This window comes from Echinops telfairi, unplaced genomic scaffold, assembly GCF_000313985.2.
Source record: "Echinops telfairi isolate 266 unplaced genomic scaffold, ASM31398v2 ScPeMD7_4;HRSCAF=17, whole genome shotgun sequence".
Taxonomy (NCBI): Eukaryota; Metazoa; Chordata; class Mammalia; order Afrosoricida; family Tenrecidae; genus Echinops; species Echinops telfairi.
Window position 1 is genome coordinate 1,219,738 of NW_022103900.1, and position 14,705 is coordinate 1,234,442.

Below are 14,705 nucleotides of genomic sequence, written 5' to 3' on the forward strand. Positions count from 1 at the left end.
AATATATCAGGGGCTCTTACAGCTCTTATCACAATCCATCCATCCATCCATCCATCCATCCATCCATCCATCCATCCATTGTGTCAAGCACATTTGTACATTTGTTACCATCATCATTCTTAAAACATTTTCTTTCTACTTAAGCCCTTGGTATCCGCTCATTTTCTTCCTCCCCCACCCTCCCTCCCCTAAGTCAGTTTTCTATGATAGGAGTTACAAACTCAAAATCCTCAAGATAATAAAAATGAGCAAAGTTAGCCAGTTTCATTATTGAGCCATAAGTTGTCAGGGATAGATTTAGTTTACATCTTTAAACATTGTAAGGATATTTTTCATAACCACAAAGAAATGTGATCTTCCCAAACATTAAAAAAAAAAAAAATCAAAGACCCTCCTAATCTACTGTTAATTTAATGACACAAACTTAAGATCCAGGTCACTTTGCTCGTCACAAGATGGAAGACATTATAAGCGAGACGATGATGAATGAAAATGGACCAGTGGCCTGACTACGGGGAGTGACAGGGGAGGTGGGGACTCTGGAATTCAAGTGCAATTGTCTTAAAGGGTCAGGCACTACTCGGCTTCTCTTAAATGTTCCTGAATGAGAATGTAGACCCAATTTTGCTGGGTCCTTTACTTTTTTTCATGCAAAACTAGAAACCTGTATTCTTATGTGAAGCCTCTCGATTTTTGATAAGTTTTCATTGTGAATTGGGTGAAAGGTTGCAGAATAAAACTCTTTTCCATCCAACAACTCATAGACATTTTGTTTTGTGTCACCAGTTATTGTCTGATCTTGAATGGCTGATTGTTCTAAGGAGTATGGACTTCCACGGTGCTCTTATTTACCTTAGAGACCTGTCTAATTATTTGGCTGAAATCTGAGCCTAAAGAGTCTTAAGAGTGTGACGGAAGGTTACAGCCTCAGAGGTTTCACCAATCTTTATGGGACCAGTAAGCCTGGGTTCTCTCTCTCTCTCTGTAGATCTATCTGTAGATCAATAGATAGAGAGTGAGGGCGAGAGCGAGTGAGCACCTGGTCACGGTAGCTGGGTACCATCTAGTTGACCTGGCCTCAGGTTTGTGGAGACTGAGGTGGGTGTTGTCCATTAGTCCTTTGAATCAATTGTTTCCATGCACCTTTGATTTCCTTACTGTTCTTTGCACCTTCAGTGGGCACTTATAAGCTTTTAAGAGCCCAATTATTACCAAAGTAGGATGTAGAACATTTTCTTTGTAGCCTATGCAATGCCAATTGATTTTGATACCCCCTGATCAATTGACCTCTTGATTTTAAAATGGCGCTATATGAATCAAATCTTCAAATACAATTCCATGTAATAAAAAATGCTTTCTATTATTAGTCATTGAACTTACTACCTCTTAGTTGGTTCTGACTCATCATAACCTCTAGGTCAGGATAGGGTTTCTGAGACTGTAAATCTTTATGGGAGCAGACAGCCTCATCTTTCTTCCAAGGAGTGGCTGGTAGGATTGAACTGCTGATCTTGTGGTGAGTGGTCCAATGCTTAACCCACTATAAAACCAGGGATCTTTTTATTAGTCATTGGGGGAATGTAAAATAAACCATGACCAGATATCACTATATGCTACAATGGTTAAGACTGATAAGAGCAAGTGTTCAAAGGATGTGCAGCAATTGGAACTCTCATGAATTGGTGGTGGTGGTGGTGGTGGTGGTGTACATGTAAATGGTACACAGTCACTTTGGAAAAAGTTTTGGCAATTTCTTAAAACTATGCATGCATCTATGCGATAAGCTGGACATTTCACTTGTAGGTATTTACACAAGAGAAATTACAAATGGCTCATATGAAAACATCCCCAGAAGTTTTATCATAAAACCAACAAGCTGGAAACAGGTTAAGGATCTGTCACCAAGAGAGAAGATAAACTATGGTTTATTCATGGAGTGGTCTGTGTACTTGCTAGCCACGCAAGTAAACAACTTCAAGATAACGCAACAGCATGAATACACCTCAAAACATCAGACTGAGTCCAATGTTTTAGAAATTCTAAAAATGGGGAAAAGTCAGAAGAGTAGTTGCTTCGGCAAACAGGTTGACTGAGGAGGGGCATGAGGGAACTTTCTGGGCCATGGTCTCTCAGGAGGAGTTTGGGCTCCATTAGGGGCTGTCCAGCTGGCTCTGACCCACAGCGACCCTATACGCAACAGAAGAAAACATTGCCCCTGGCACCATCCTCCCAATGGCTCTTAGGTCTGAGCCCCTTTTTGCAGCCCATCTCACTGAGCACCTCCTCTTTGTTCACCGCCCCTCTATTACCAAGCATGCGGGCCTTCTCTGGGGACTGCCCTCTCCTGATAATGGGTCTCTCCTGGGTGCCATAGATAGAGGCGTCTGTCCAAATGTGGCAAGTGTGCATTGAAGCAATTGCCTTAAAGGGTGGATAGGACTCTGTGTCTCTTGATTTCTTCTCGTGTGGAAATGGGAGCTCAATTTTGCTAGTTTCTTTCATTATTTTTTTCATAAAGTGTATGCATTTCTTCTTAAACTCTAGCTAATAACATACATCCTGAAGTATTTAGGCAGAAATGTGCTGATGTCTACTTTTATGCTTTGAAGAGCTATAAAAAAAAATTCAGGAGCAAAGGATGGCTAAGGAGATGGATGAGTGCTACAGCAAGGACAGGCCCCCCTGTGATCTGAATCTGAAAGGGGGGTGTTCCTATGAAGCATCGAGTAAACCAACCATTCATAAAGGCAAGAAACAATGATCACTTCTTTATATGGGAAAAAAATGTGAATATCCCAAATACCTAAAAAATAATCTACTGAGGACCTAATGTCGGGGGCTTAAGTGGAGAGGAAATGTTTTGAGAATGATGAGGGCAATGAATATACAAATGCGCTTTACACAATTGATGTATATATGGATTGTGATAAGAGTTGTATGATCCCCTAATAAAATGATTTAAAAAATACTTATTAATATACAAAATAAGTATTCCTTGGGAAATTCTTGGAAAGCACTGGTTTATGATAATGAGCAATGTCAGGCACACACAAAATGCAGAAAAAACTTTGGAATACCTGCATGTACATAACTCAGTATTCTTAATCAATGTAATTTGAAAAATAAGACCTGGCATATCTTGTTTTAATCAAGCAACCTCTATGAAAATCTGGTATTACATTACAGATCAAAATCCAAATAAAAGTTACAAAAAAAAAAGATGAATTGTATCAAGGCTTCCTGAGGGAGGGTGGGGGAGGGATGGGGAAAATGAGGCGCTTATACCAAGAGCTTAAGTAGAAAGAAAATGTTTTGAGAATGATGATGGCAACAAATGTAGAGATGTGCTCGACACAATGGATGGATGGATGGATTGTGATAAGAGCTGTATTAGCCCATGATAAAATGATTTTTTTAAATTAAAAAAACAAAACAATCTACTTGATCATCCCAAATCACACATTAAATCTAAAATAACACTAACATGTAGTAAAAAGTGCTCTGATGCCCCTGTGGGTCAGGTAGTGAGCTGCAGAACACAAGGTCAAACACACCCAACCTTCCTTGGGAGAACTATTAGGCTGTCTGCTCCCTTAAAGATTTACAGCTTCAGAGGGCCTATCCAGGGTCCTATGCATCAGAATCAGCGTGATGGCAGTGAGGGCTTGGTAACATATAGGAACGGCAGGAACCACGTGGGAATACCAAGCTCATGTGAAGTAGAGGCCTCCTGGGAGAGAGTGCTGATGCCCTGGGCTGCTCACAAAGACGCAGGCAGTTGGAAACCATCAGCTGCTCCATGGGAGAAAGATGAGGTTTTCTACTCCCCTCAAGAGATGTCGCCCACGTTCTTGGACCTCCCCTTACAGAAGGGTCACAAGGAAGAGACAAGCCGGTCAGGGTGCAGTACAGCACTGACGAAACATACAACTTTCCTCTAGCTCTTTAAATGCTTCTTCCCACCCACTATCATGACCCCAATTCTACCTTACAAATCCGGCTAGACTAGAGCATGTAACCGGATACAGATACGATCTGGAAACACAGGGAATCCAGGACAGACAAACCCCTCAGGACCCATAATGAGAGTCTTGATACCAGGAGGTTAAGCGGAAGGTGGGGGTAGAAGAGGGAACCAATCACAATGATCTACATATACCCGCCTCACAGGGGGATGGACAACAGAAAAGCGGATGAAAGGGAGACATCGGTCAGTGTAAGACATGATAAAATAATAATAATTTATAAATTTTCAAGGGTTCATGAGGGAGGGAGGAGAAAAACGAGGAGCTCATACCAAGGCCTCAAGTAGAAAGCAAATGTTTTGAGAATGATGATGGCAACAAATATACAAATGTGCTTGACACAATGATAGCATGTATGGATTATGATAAGAGCTGTATGAGCTCCCAATATAATGAGTTTTAAAAATTTAAAAAAAAAACGTATTTAGGAGTTGCAGTTTAGGAAACACACAGGGCCAGGACTCCCTCTCCCACAGCGTCCTCTGCGTTGGAATGGACTGGCTGACGTGAGGAGGTTTGGGCTGTCCATGCAGTAGGGTTGGTGCCGCCTCTTTAAGGCAAACCACAGGCCAGAAGCGTGCGGCCCTCTTTCCCTTTCCGGACCTTCTCCCCCGGAAGGTGAAATCCTCGTCACAATTCTTTGGGTCAGCTCAAACAGGGATACATGTAGGCTTTTCATAAGATTGGCCGGAAATGAACTTAGAGAGCCAAGGATAACTGTATATCACAATGTTAGTGGCTGAACCTGAGGAGGGAGGTGCGTGAACTGTCACTGAAACACAAGTTCAACTGTACTATGCATGTTGGAGAAGAATGCTGGGCATACAATGGAAAAGTAAGCCTATAGTTTTGCACCGGGTTCGCTGCCTTTATAGTCTCCCTTTCTTTGAGTCTGGCAGGCCGGGACTGGAATACCCGCTTCTGGGAGGGGCTGGAATGTTTCCTAGAGCAAGCTCAGGCACACTTTAAACAGGGCATCAACAGAGAGGCTTTTGAGAACTTGTTGGCTTCAACAGGAAGCTGGGGTGCCTGATCTTCTGGAAAGCGCTGGAGGAGTTGAAGAGTCACATAAGGCGTGAGTCTGCGGGGAGTGGCCCTCTTTGCCCAGAGGCAAAGCCAATTAGTGAAGGAAAAGACCAGGTGAAGACCCAGCCCTTGGCTGACATAAGTCACACCAGTTGCTCAGAACTGACAAATCTCTCTGTCTGGCTTTGTGCTACCCTGAGATGACCGAGTCAGATAATGACTGTTTGGGGTCTTGCTTGTTCTTCTCCGAAACAGTGAGAGACTCCTCACAACAGTGGCTGAAATGTAAGAAAACCAACCATCCCCCAAACCCTTAGAAAAGGCAAGGTGCCTTCCTTCCATCTCTTTTGCCTGTCGCCTGTTAGAATGGAGTGAGTCAACAGCAGAGACAGGAACCATACGAAGGCTCAGGCTCTCCCTGCTTTTGTCCTGCGCGGCACAACCGCGTCTCCAGGACCCAGGTCTCAAATCAGACCCTCCTCCACCTGTTCTTATGAGAGGTGGATGTCCAGACCTGGTAGTTTAAACCTTCTCTCTTTCTCTTACCTGGAAAAAAACTCCCACACATACCTTTTACCTGAACCATGAAAGAAGCAGCAATAAAACTATAATCAGGGAGGTTACAATACAAGGGGGACATTATGTATTTCATTAAGAATGTAGTTTCTGCGTGCTACATAGCCGCCTGAGAAGGAGAATCTGCAGTTGTAGCCGATGTTATTGACTTCATTTGTCACATGCACTGACAGGTGTTTTCAAAGCACTGATGATTTCATTCTTGCCTAGTTAAGAAAAGTAATCCACAAATAAAGTAATGAAAACCCGTTAACTTCTACTTAATGTCAAATTAACCTCAAGTACCCTTTTTTTTTTTTTTTGCTAGCCAGAGAGTCATAAATTGTCAGTAAGGATGGCTCACCATTATCAGGATGCAAATAAGAGTCAGTTCCACTGGACAGTCACTATAGACATTCAGATGCCATATAAGGTGTTCTTACCCAACTACTCACATAAGAGGAACTAAAACCATCGGAACTGTTACTGAAAATAACAACCCTACCTACTCACGAGCAGAATTACAGAATCTGACATGCCCACTTGCTACTGTTGCAGTAACCTGGTAACAATCGGGTCAGGCTGTGGGGCTGTGGGCTCAGGTTTAAAAGTGAAATGCCATTCGGGTTGCTCAGAGCGAACTACTGATCTTGGCATGCTCTGAGTTGCAGGAATAGGAGTACTGATTTTTTGAATGGGAAATATTCCAGAGGGACTCTGGATGTCTGTGAACCACTCTCCACCTTGGCAGGCATAAATAGAAAGCAGGCAGCTTTGCATTCTGAGGGATCTGCTGGGGGGCTCAAAGGACTCCTTTTCCAAAGCCATTCCCACCTGGAAGCCTGACAAGTCCCTGTTAGTCACTCATTTGGCTTCAGGCAGTGATGGCTTCTATTAAAATGGAAACACCACGGAGAAAGGATTATGCATCAGGCCATTGTGGGGAGCAGTAGGCTTCCAGTGAAAGCTCACAGCTCACACAGGTATAAAGTCCTTCCACCTAGGCTTGGTTCCCAGTTTTTCACCTCCCCCTCCCTCTCCCAGCCTCCCCCAACTTTAGCCAAGTTCTGCCACCTTTCTGAACTCTGTGTGCCTTATCCACAGTGGGGGTGGGGTGGGGGGGTGTCCTGTGTGAGGATCAGATGAGATCATATAAGTCAAGCACCCAGCACTGGAGGCATCTTGATAGTGAAGCGCTCAGCTGGGAGCCCATAGGTCATCAGTGTGGAGCCACCAGCTGCTCCACAGGAGAGAGATACGTCAGTCTTTTTCTGTAAGGATGCCAAGCCTTGGAAACCCCAGGGGGCAACTCCAGTCTGTCCTGCAGTCACTAGGGTCAGAAATTGCTCGATGGCATGGATTTGGCTCTTCATTCCCACCCCACACCATCCCCACCACTGTTAGTGACAAATTTGGAGCTCAAAGAGGAGCAACGATTGATGATCCAAGCCATGTTATTGTCAATGGCCTCACATGCACGTGACCACTGGACAGGAAAGAAGGAAGACAGCAGAAGACTGGATGCCTCTGAACTGTGGCAAAGAAGACCGAGTACCCTGGACTGTCCAAACCAACACACCTGTGTTGGATGAAGCACAGCCAGAGGCGCCTGTCCCAGCCTGGAGAGCGAGACTTCCCCTCATGCACTTCAGGCGTGTTATCAGGAGAGATCCGGCTCTGGAAAAGGACACGTTTGGCAGAGGAGGGTCTGGGAGAAAGAGGAAGTCCTTCAGTGCGACGACAGGCACAGTGGCTGCAGCAATGGGCTCGGACGTCCCGACGGCGGTGACAATGGGATGTCTGCGCAGAGGTTGGTTCTACTGCACACAGGTCGCTCTGACTCAGAACAGACTCCATAGCCCCTAACGGCAACGTGGACATTTGGAACGCCAGTCCTAAGCTAGCTCCAAATGTCCAGCACGCTATCTAGCAGAGCTATGGGGGAGGAGACAGAGGGCAGGGGAACTATGACGGGTGGCAAGGAACCAAAGGAGCTGGAGAACAGGGCCCTGTCGGAGGCAGGATGAGCCACATTACCCCACGGGAGCAGGAATGTGGAGAGCCAAGAGGCATGGAATAATTCTGGTACCAGCTTGACACCGAGAAGGTATACAGCCAACCTACAAATGAATACACTTACATAAGCTTGGATTATGTAACACTGATTCCGCCTTTCCCTGCTTCAACAGATCCCCACGGAGCCTTTGCTGACGAGAACCGCCAGAGGCCTGAGGCTGCACGTGGCTATTGAACGTGATTGACAACCAGAGAACTTTGTGTTGGATAAAGAAACTGAGACGTAGAGAAATTAGGTAATTTGACAGAAACCACACACATAGTGAGTAGTGGAATTCAAATGTGAACCAGTGCCATCTATTAGTACCTTGAGAGCAAGTCTTCATGCCGTTTCCCGCCCCCCCCAAAACCTTGAATTTACCCTTGGTTATGGACTCCCCCAAATGAGTGTTGAAATCTTAAACCCGAGACACTTGCAGGTAATCAGATCTGTTGTGATGTAATCACATTCTAAAATGCAATCTAACTTCATTCATTCAGTGCCCCTCGTGCCAGTACAGGGGGATGGAATCAGTTATCGAGAGAGCAGTAGGCACAGAGACATGCATGCACACCTGTCAAAGGGAAGCCTGGTGAGATGCACCCCAGCCCAGGAGCCCCCAGCAGGAGTTCCAAGCTTAGACCCTGAAAGAGACCAAGAAGGCCCTCCCCCTAGAGCCACACCCTGCATTCTGACTTCTAGTCTCCTGAACCATGAGAAAATTAATTTCTGTTCCTTAAAGCCACCTGTTTGTGGTACCTGCCTATAGCAGCACGAAGAATCCAAGACACCCTGCTACAGGCTCGTGAGAGCAATTATGACAGGGCAGGGGAAGTGCATCTCCCAACAGTAAACGTGAAAGGCAAATTACAAGTCATCCAATTACCCTGGCCGACTGCCTTGTAAGACCCCATGGCAGAGAGTGAGATACTGAGTCTGTATGTCCAACACAGCCAATTTCCCTCCACAAGCTCCTTGTGGCCAGTGCACATGGTACTACCCTACTGTCCTGGGGATGCTTTTTCATGAGCTATCCATCTGGTGTTTGAGATCACAACATTCTCCTGACTCTCACCTTCCAAACAGGAAATAACCAGTCTTGCCCAGCTGCAGAAGGAAAACCACGGGGCCAGGCCCTTACCACCATGCCTGTTATTTCATAATTGGATTCCTTTCCAAATTATACTGCACAAATGGTACTTGGAAGAAGTATAACCAGAATGCTCCTTAGAGGCAAGGATGGCGGGACTTCACCTTGCATCCTTTGGACACGTGATCAGGAGAGACCAGTCCTTGCAGGAAGACATTGTGCTTGGTAAAGTGGAAGAGCCTCAGAAAAAGAGGGAGGCTCTCAACAAGATGGATCGACAGTGGCTGCAACCAGGGGCTCACACATGGGAAGAGCTGTGAGGTGGGTGGGCCGGCCGGTGTTTCGGTCTGTGGCACACAGGGTCGCTGTGTGTCGGGGCCAACATCATGGCACCTCACCATCCTCACGTGCGCTGTTCAGATTTGTATCCTGACGCCCCTTAGTCCACTGACTGCTGTCAAGTCGGTTCTGATGCCTATCGGGACCGGAGGGGACCGAGTGAAAGCATCCCACAGGGTGTCCAAGGCCGTGTATCTTCACAGGAGCAGTGGCCTCACCTTTGTCCCACACAGTTACAAGAAGTGATAGTACAAGTTGTGTTCTTTTTGCTAGGGATTGCGTACTCAAGCCTGTCCACCAACTAGAACAATCTGTCTCTAAGCGCAGAGCTCTCAGATGCCTGTAAGGTTGGGGTTTTGGGGGAACAGGCATTTTTACATTTGAAACTGAGCAAAAATAGGGCAGTTCTGTTGGGTGTCCAAGATATGCACCCTTCATCTGTGCAGCTGCTGAAATGCCTGGATAATTTTAGGAGCAAGTGTTCGGTTAACGGAGAACAGGAAAGCATTCCACTTAGACTGCGTCAGCACTGGCCATTGTGTGGAAACACTTTTCCTGAATCACGATTACTAGCCAAGTGGAACAGAAATTTTTACACCATGAGCACAAAATCCTAAACAACCCTTAATAAATGTTAAAATATGTATCTCTTTGTGAGAATTCCTAACTGCACTCGTCAGCTGCTTAAGATTCTTGGGAGTTCTACGCTAGGGAAAGCGACATCAAACGTGGACGTTCTTCGCTCCTTCTTAAAGAGTGGAAAGAAGGCAGGACAGAAGGAAGGCAGGCTCAAGGTAGAGGTAAATCTTCCAAATAGAAAAAGGGATTAAAGGTAGGACAAGCACATATTGTTGTGTTTGAGTTCCCGTCAATTCAAAGATAATAATCTCCCGCTACCTTCCTAACCACATCGTACTGTCAATATGAAGGCAACAGGTATGTCTTAAAAAGACAAAAGCCCAGGGAAAATATTGTTCTGAACATTCCTGAAGGAACAAGCTCCCAAATGAGAGTTCCAGGCTTCTCTAGATCACCCTTCTAGCACTTGGAGAGAAATAATAATGATTTTTAAAAAGTTGGTCTAATTTGCATAGGAAATGCAGGTGATGTGCACCGAGAGTCTTGCTAAATATCTCCTCATGTAACCACCGAAACAAGATGTTTCCATCACCCCAGAAGGTTCCCTCCTCCCCTCTTCCAGTCGACCCGCTTGCTCCACCAGAGACCCCCCCTGGTTGTGATTTCTATCACTCTAGCTTGATTTTGCTGGTTCAGAAATGGAAACAAAATAAGCTTTGAATGTATTCTGATGGGTCCGGCTGCTTACACTAAGCATGTCTTTGAGATTTAAGTGCAGTGTAGCACATAGAGCTGTCCTTGGCCTACAAATGACCACTGCCGCGGGTGGAGGGACGGACTCTTGGAGCAAGCTCTCTCAGCTGTTCTGGGCAGCAAGCAATTCAAGGCCTGGGGGATCGATTCGCAGAGAGTGGGTTGTTACCATCTCCCTCACAACCCCGCTCCGCCCCCGACCAACGGCCAACCCACGCAACAACCAGACAGCGTTGGCAACGCTGAGTCGAAGAGAAGGGTGTGTAGTGAGCGAGGAGCCATTCCAAAGGAGAACACCGAGAGGCTGGAATCAACTTTTTGTAACAAACAGGTTGAAGAGGGGACAAAAAGGGTAGCAGCCTCGTAGCTGGCTGCTGACTGTTGGCGAAACCTAAGAAGGCAGGCCGGATGAAAGACAGACCCGAGACAAATGTTGGCCCTGCTGGCCTTAAAGGTGGGAAGACGTGGATGGCTCAGGCCTCTGAAGGCGCCTTGCCAGGCGTTGCTATTATCTCGCTCAGCTGCTGTTTTCCAGGCAGGAGAGGGGAGCATCCGGTGACAGCACCTGGGTTATTTAGCATTATGTATCAGCCTACCACACTGTATTTTATTATGCCGCCTTTAAAAGGCCGCTAATACAAGGATGGTTAATTTGCTCCGCTCCTTTATCGCCACGGTGTCATGACCCACTGCCGCTTTGTCCCGGGAGGTTTGTTTTCCAACCCCCAAAGAATCCACAAGAAACTCTCCCTAAAAATTCCATTAATAACCTCTTTCAGCGCGTATAGGTTGCAGGGTCTGGAACTGAGAAGGTTTTAATCTCCCCAGCAAAACAATGTCTCATAATGATGTACAGGACTACTGCTGTACTGATGAAGAATCATACATAATTCAGCACCTTTCACTTGGCGCCACTGTGAGATCCTCATTAGCCGTGTCTCACAGTGTCTGTCAGATGGTGTCCATGCGAACGCAGGCATTATATTGTCTTTGAGATGTGCAGCTGCTTCCATGCCACTGCCAGTATATAAAAACATGACGCCAGTTTGTTTTATTTAGTGCTAAACCTTCCAGTTTGTAAAAACAAGGCTGACACAGAGCCTGACATGAGGCAGTGAAAATAATTAGCTCTCATTTTCTCAGCCTCCTATTTCCTTCTCCCTGCTGTGTTCCCTTTCCACTAAACCACCACATGTCAGTCGAAATGGGAGGCAATTAGTGGGCTCATTTCAGTCCCCACAACTGTGCTGAAAAGAAAGTATTTATGATGTGGCACAATGAGCAGCTGAAAGATTAAATAACATTTGCCTTTTGAAAAGAAAATGACTTCTAGCTAAATGGGCAATTTTTGATTATTCTCAAACAAGCTTAGAGTAGTTGGTTTTTAAAATACAAGAAAGGAAAATGAGTCATTTTTAGGTGAAAGAATCAAATAAAACTTGACACAGTAATGCAAATAACCGATGTTTTATTGCAAAATATGTAAATGCGTTATACCCTTGACAATGGCTCATGTCTAAGGTCAGGGCACATTGGTGCGAGCGAGACACCAGCGGAGAGAAGGTTGTTATCGTGTCTTTTTGGGGGGCTGTTCAGTGAGTGATGTATGAAAAGGGGGCTCTCGGGAGGATGTGAAAATACAGTGAGCCAAATCAAGCGAGATGCGCTTTCACAGGACGCATGGCACACATGACGAAAATGCCTCAGATGGTAGGTGACAGGCTTGGGAAGGGTGGCTTCTTCTTTTTTTATCCTGTCTTATATTTGAAATCTTGTTTCCCTTCCTCTATTTGAAACTGGGAGATATTCAGGATTCCCTCCGGACAAAAAGGATAGTAAGCTTTGCTATTGTGTTTTGGAGAATCAAGACCCTCTTCTATTTCAGGGTGGGTTTCCTAAAGAGCAAAGAAGGTAATTAGGTTTTTCCAAATACTGCTATTTGTTTTTTGATTTTTAATATTAGGAAATTTGTTGTAAATCCACTTTTCCCCAGGTAACCTCAATATCTAATAGCTGGTCTACCTGCTGATTACTTCTCCTACCTTCTACAACCCTAGAAGTGACTATAAAGAAATATAGTTTAAAAAAGCAAGAAAGCATGCTGCTCCAGTTCATTGGCATTGCTAACCAGTTGAGCTGGTTTTCGAGCCCAACCCTGAAGTCCAGGATTGAGGTGGTTATCATACATCCTCGACGTCCCAACCTAGTGTTTTGAGTTCCAGGCCACTTGGTCTACCCCTTCCATAGCTGTCAAGCCCAAGACGGGATGTGGGGTTCAGAAACTACAAGTCCCCATGGGTACCAGCATCCCATCCCTGCAGAACGTGCACATCCCCAGAGGCTTCTGAAAGCCGGCTTCTCGACACCAGCAGCTCCTCTGTTAGAACAACGGTGGCTGTCACCACCAAGCCGCCAACCTATGATTGCCCTAAACATTTTTCTAGGACAAGCACAAGTTTAAATGTGGTTCTTCTGTCTCCACGAAGCTGTGCTCGCTTCCCCCCTCTTAGAACCTTTGGCTGTCATCTGGGTGAACATTTACAAAAGCAAATTAATTTCCCAGTTAACAATTGCGACATTTCCTTTTGTGACATTAGCTGAAACGTTTCCCCCCACCCCCAGTGTAATGTCACTCTTCTCACTACCCCCTCCCCGCCCCCGGGCTCCCCATTTCCGTTTGTCCCATCTTTCCTGTCCATTCTGCCGTCTGAACTTTGTTTTGGGGCAAATGTTGCCCTTTAAGTCCCATCCTTGTATGGTTGACTGTCCTAAGGAACACGTTCCTGATGAACTCTGTAAGCCTGTGGAGTCTGTGGCTGAAAGCTGGTCCCTGAGAGGAGGTGGGTCAAGTTTCAGGGCCATAGTTTTGGGGGGGTAGGGGGTGTTTACCAGTCTCTATCAGACCAATAAGCCTAGATTATTTTGTTGTGGTTGCTACCGATTTTGAATTTTGTTTGGCATTTTTCTCCCCTTCTGCCTAGGACCCAGGAGAAGGATGGGGCTCTCTATTCCTGGAAGGAGGTGCCGTCTCAGAAACCCACAGGGGCAGTTCTACTCTGTCCTCTAGGGTCTCCAAGAGCCCCATCGACGATGGCAGTGAGTTTGTTTTTGTTTCTAGACCCTTATATTGTGACCCTGATCAGCGTGGTCTCCATATTTTTTCCTTGTTCATGAACTTGAATCCCAATCTCTGACTCTACATACAAGGGGGCTTCAAACGGTCCTGGGAGAGTGGACTGAAAAGATCCTGGGATTTTTCGACAAGCTTTGTGGAGCCCTCTCATGATGGAGACAACGGCCTCCCACGGAGACCTAAGCCAACAGGAGAGGGGGCTCCATTTGAGCTGGTCACCCTGATTTCTACAGCTGGTAAACCAGCAGAAGTCTACTTGTAATTTCATCCGGCCTTTGTTTTACCACGCTTACTTCCACCCTGGAGAGACTGTGAGGGAGGCATTGGGCTGAGAAGTAGAAGGTCTACAGTTCAAACCCAAGGAGACTAGATGATCTGCTTTGTCACCTGGAAAACTCTCTCGAGAGGGGTGCTCTGAGCTGCAGTCAGCTGGAGGGCGGTGGGTATTCTCTGCTTTAAGAGGAAATAGTAATGCTGATTAAGAAGAAGGAGAGCAACCAAGACTGTGCTCCGCCCAAGGCTACATTCAGCAAGCTGGGCTGGTCACTGAAGTCAGTCAGTCAGTCAGCGCGGATTGTGGAAAGTCTGGGCAGTATTTACACCACAGCAAGCGGCAGAGCTATGAATCTGGGCGCTGGTCTTTCCCCTGTGCATCCCTGTCTGTCGTGCTTGTCCCGACACGTGTCCTGAGAGCACTTTTCTCATTGTGCCTCGGCTCGACTGGGGCTGCCTAACCCAGGACAGCGCACACCACCACAGTCTGTAATCAGACATCGCCAGCAAGTGACACGGGTGTAAAATTCTGAACTGCTGTTTGCTTCTTTGCCGAAGACTAAAACTTACATTCCTTACAGAACTCAACCCCTGCGCATGAGGCTTCAGAAATTGGTGGAAACATTCTTTTCATTCCATTTCCCCATCAACTATTTGAAGCTCCCCTAGTATACTCAGTTACACAAACAAGTGTGTGTGTAAATTTTGCCTTTATTGTCTAAAGCAATACCTGCTCATGAGAAATCAACTTCTCTACACTTTTATTTTTCATAAACCCGAGCTATAACCACGGAAAGAAAAGGGCTCCTTTGAGCTGCTCCGGAATTTACAAAAGGTGTTGGGTTTTTTACTTCCTTACAAATAGCTTTCCTTTGT

The 14,705-nt window shown here is 45.8% G+C and overlaps 1 protein-coding gene across 1 annotated transcript in view; it reads right to left on the reverse strand.

Annotated features, from left to right (window-relative positions):
- The window catches only part of MAP3K20 (mitogen-activated protein kinase kinase kinase 20), a 176,212-nt gene that overhangs the window by 12,169 nt on the left and 149,338 nt on the right, over positions 1-14,705 (reverse strand). The window lies entirely within an intron of this gene.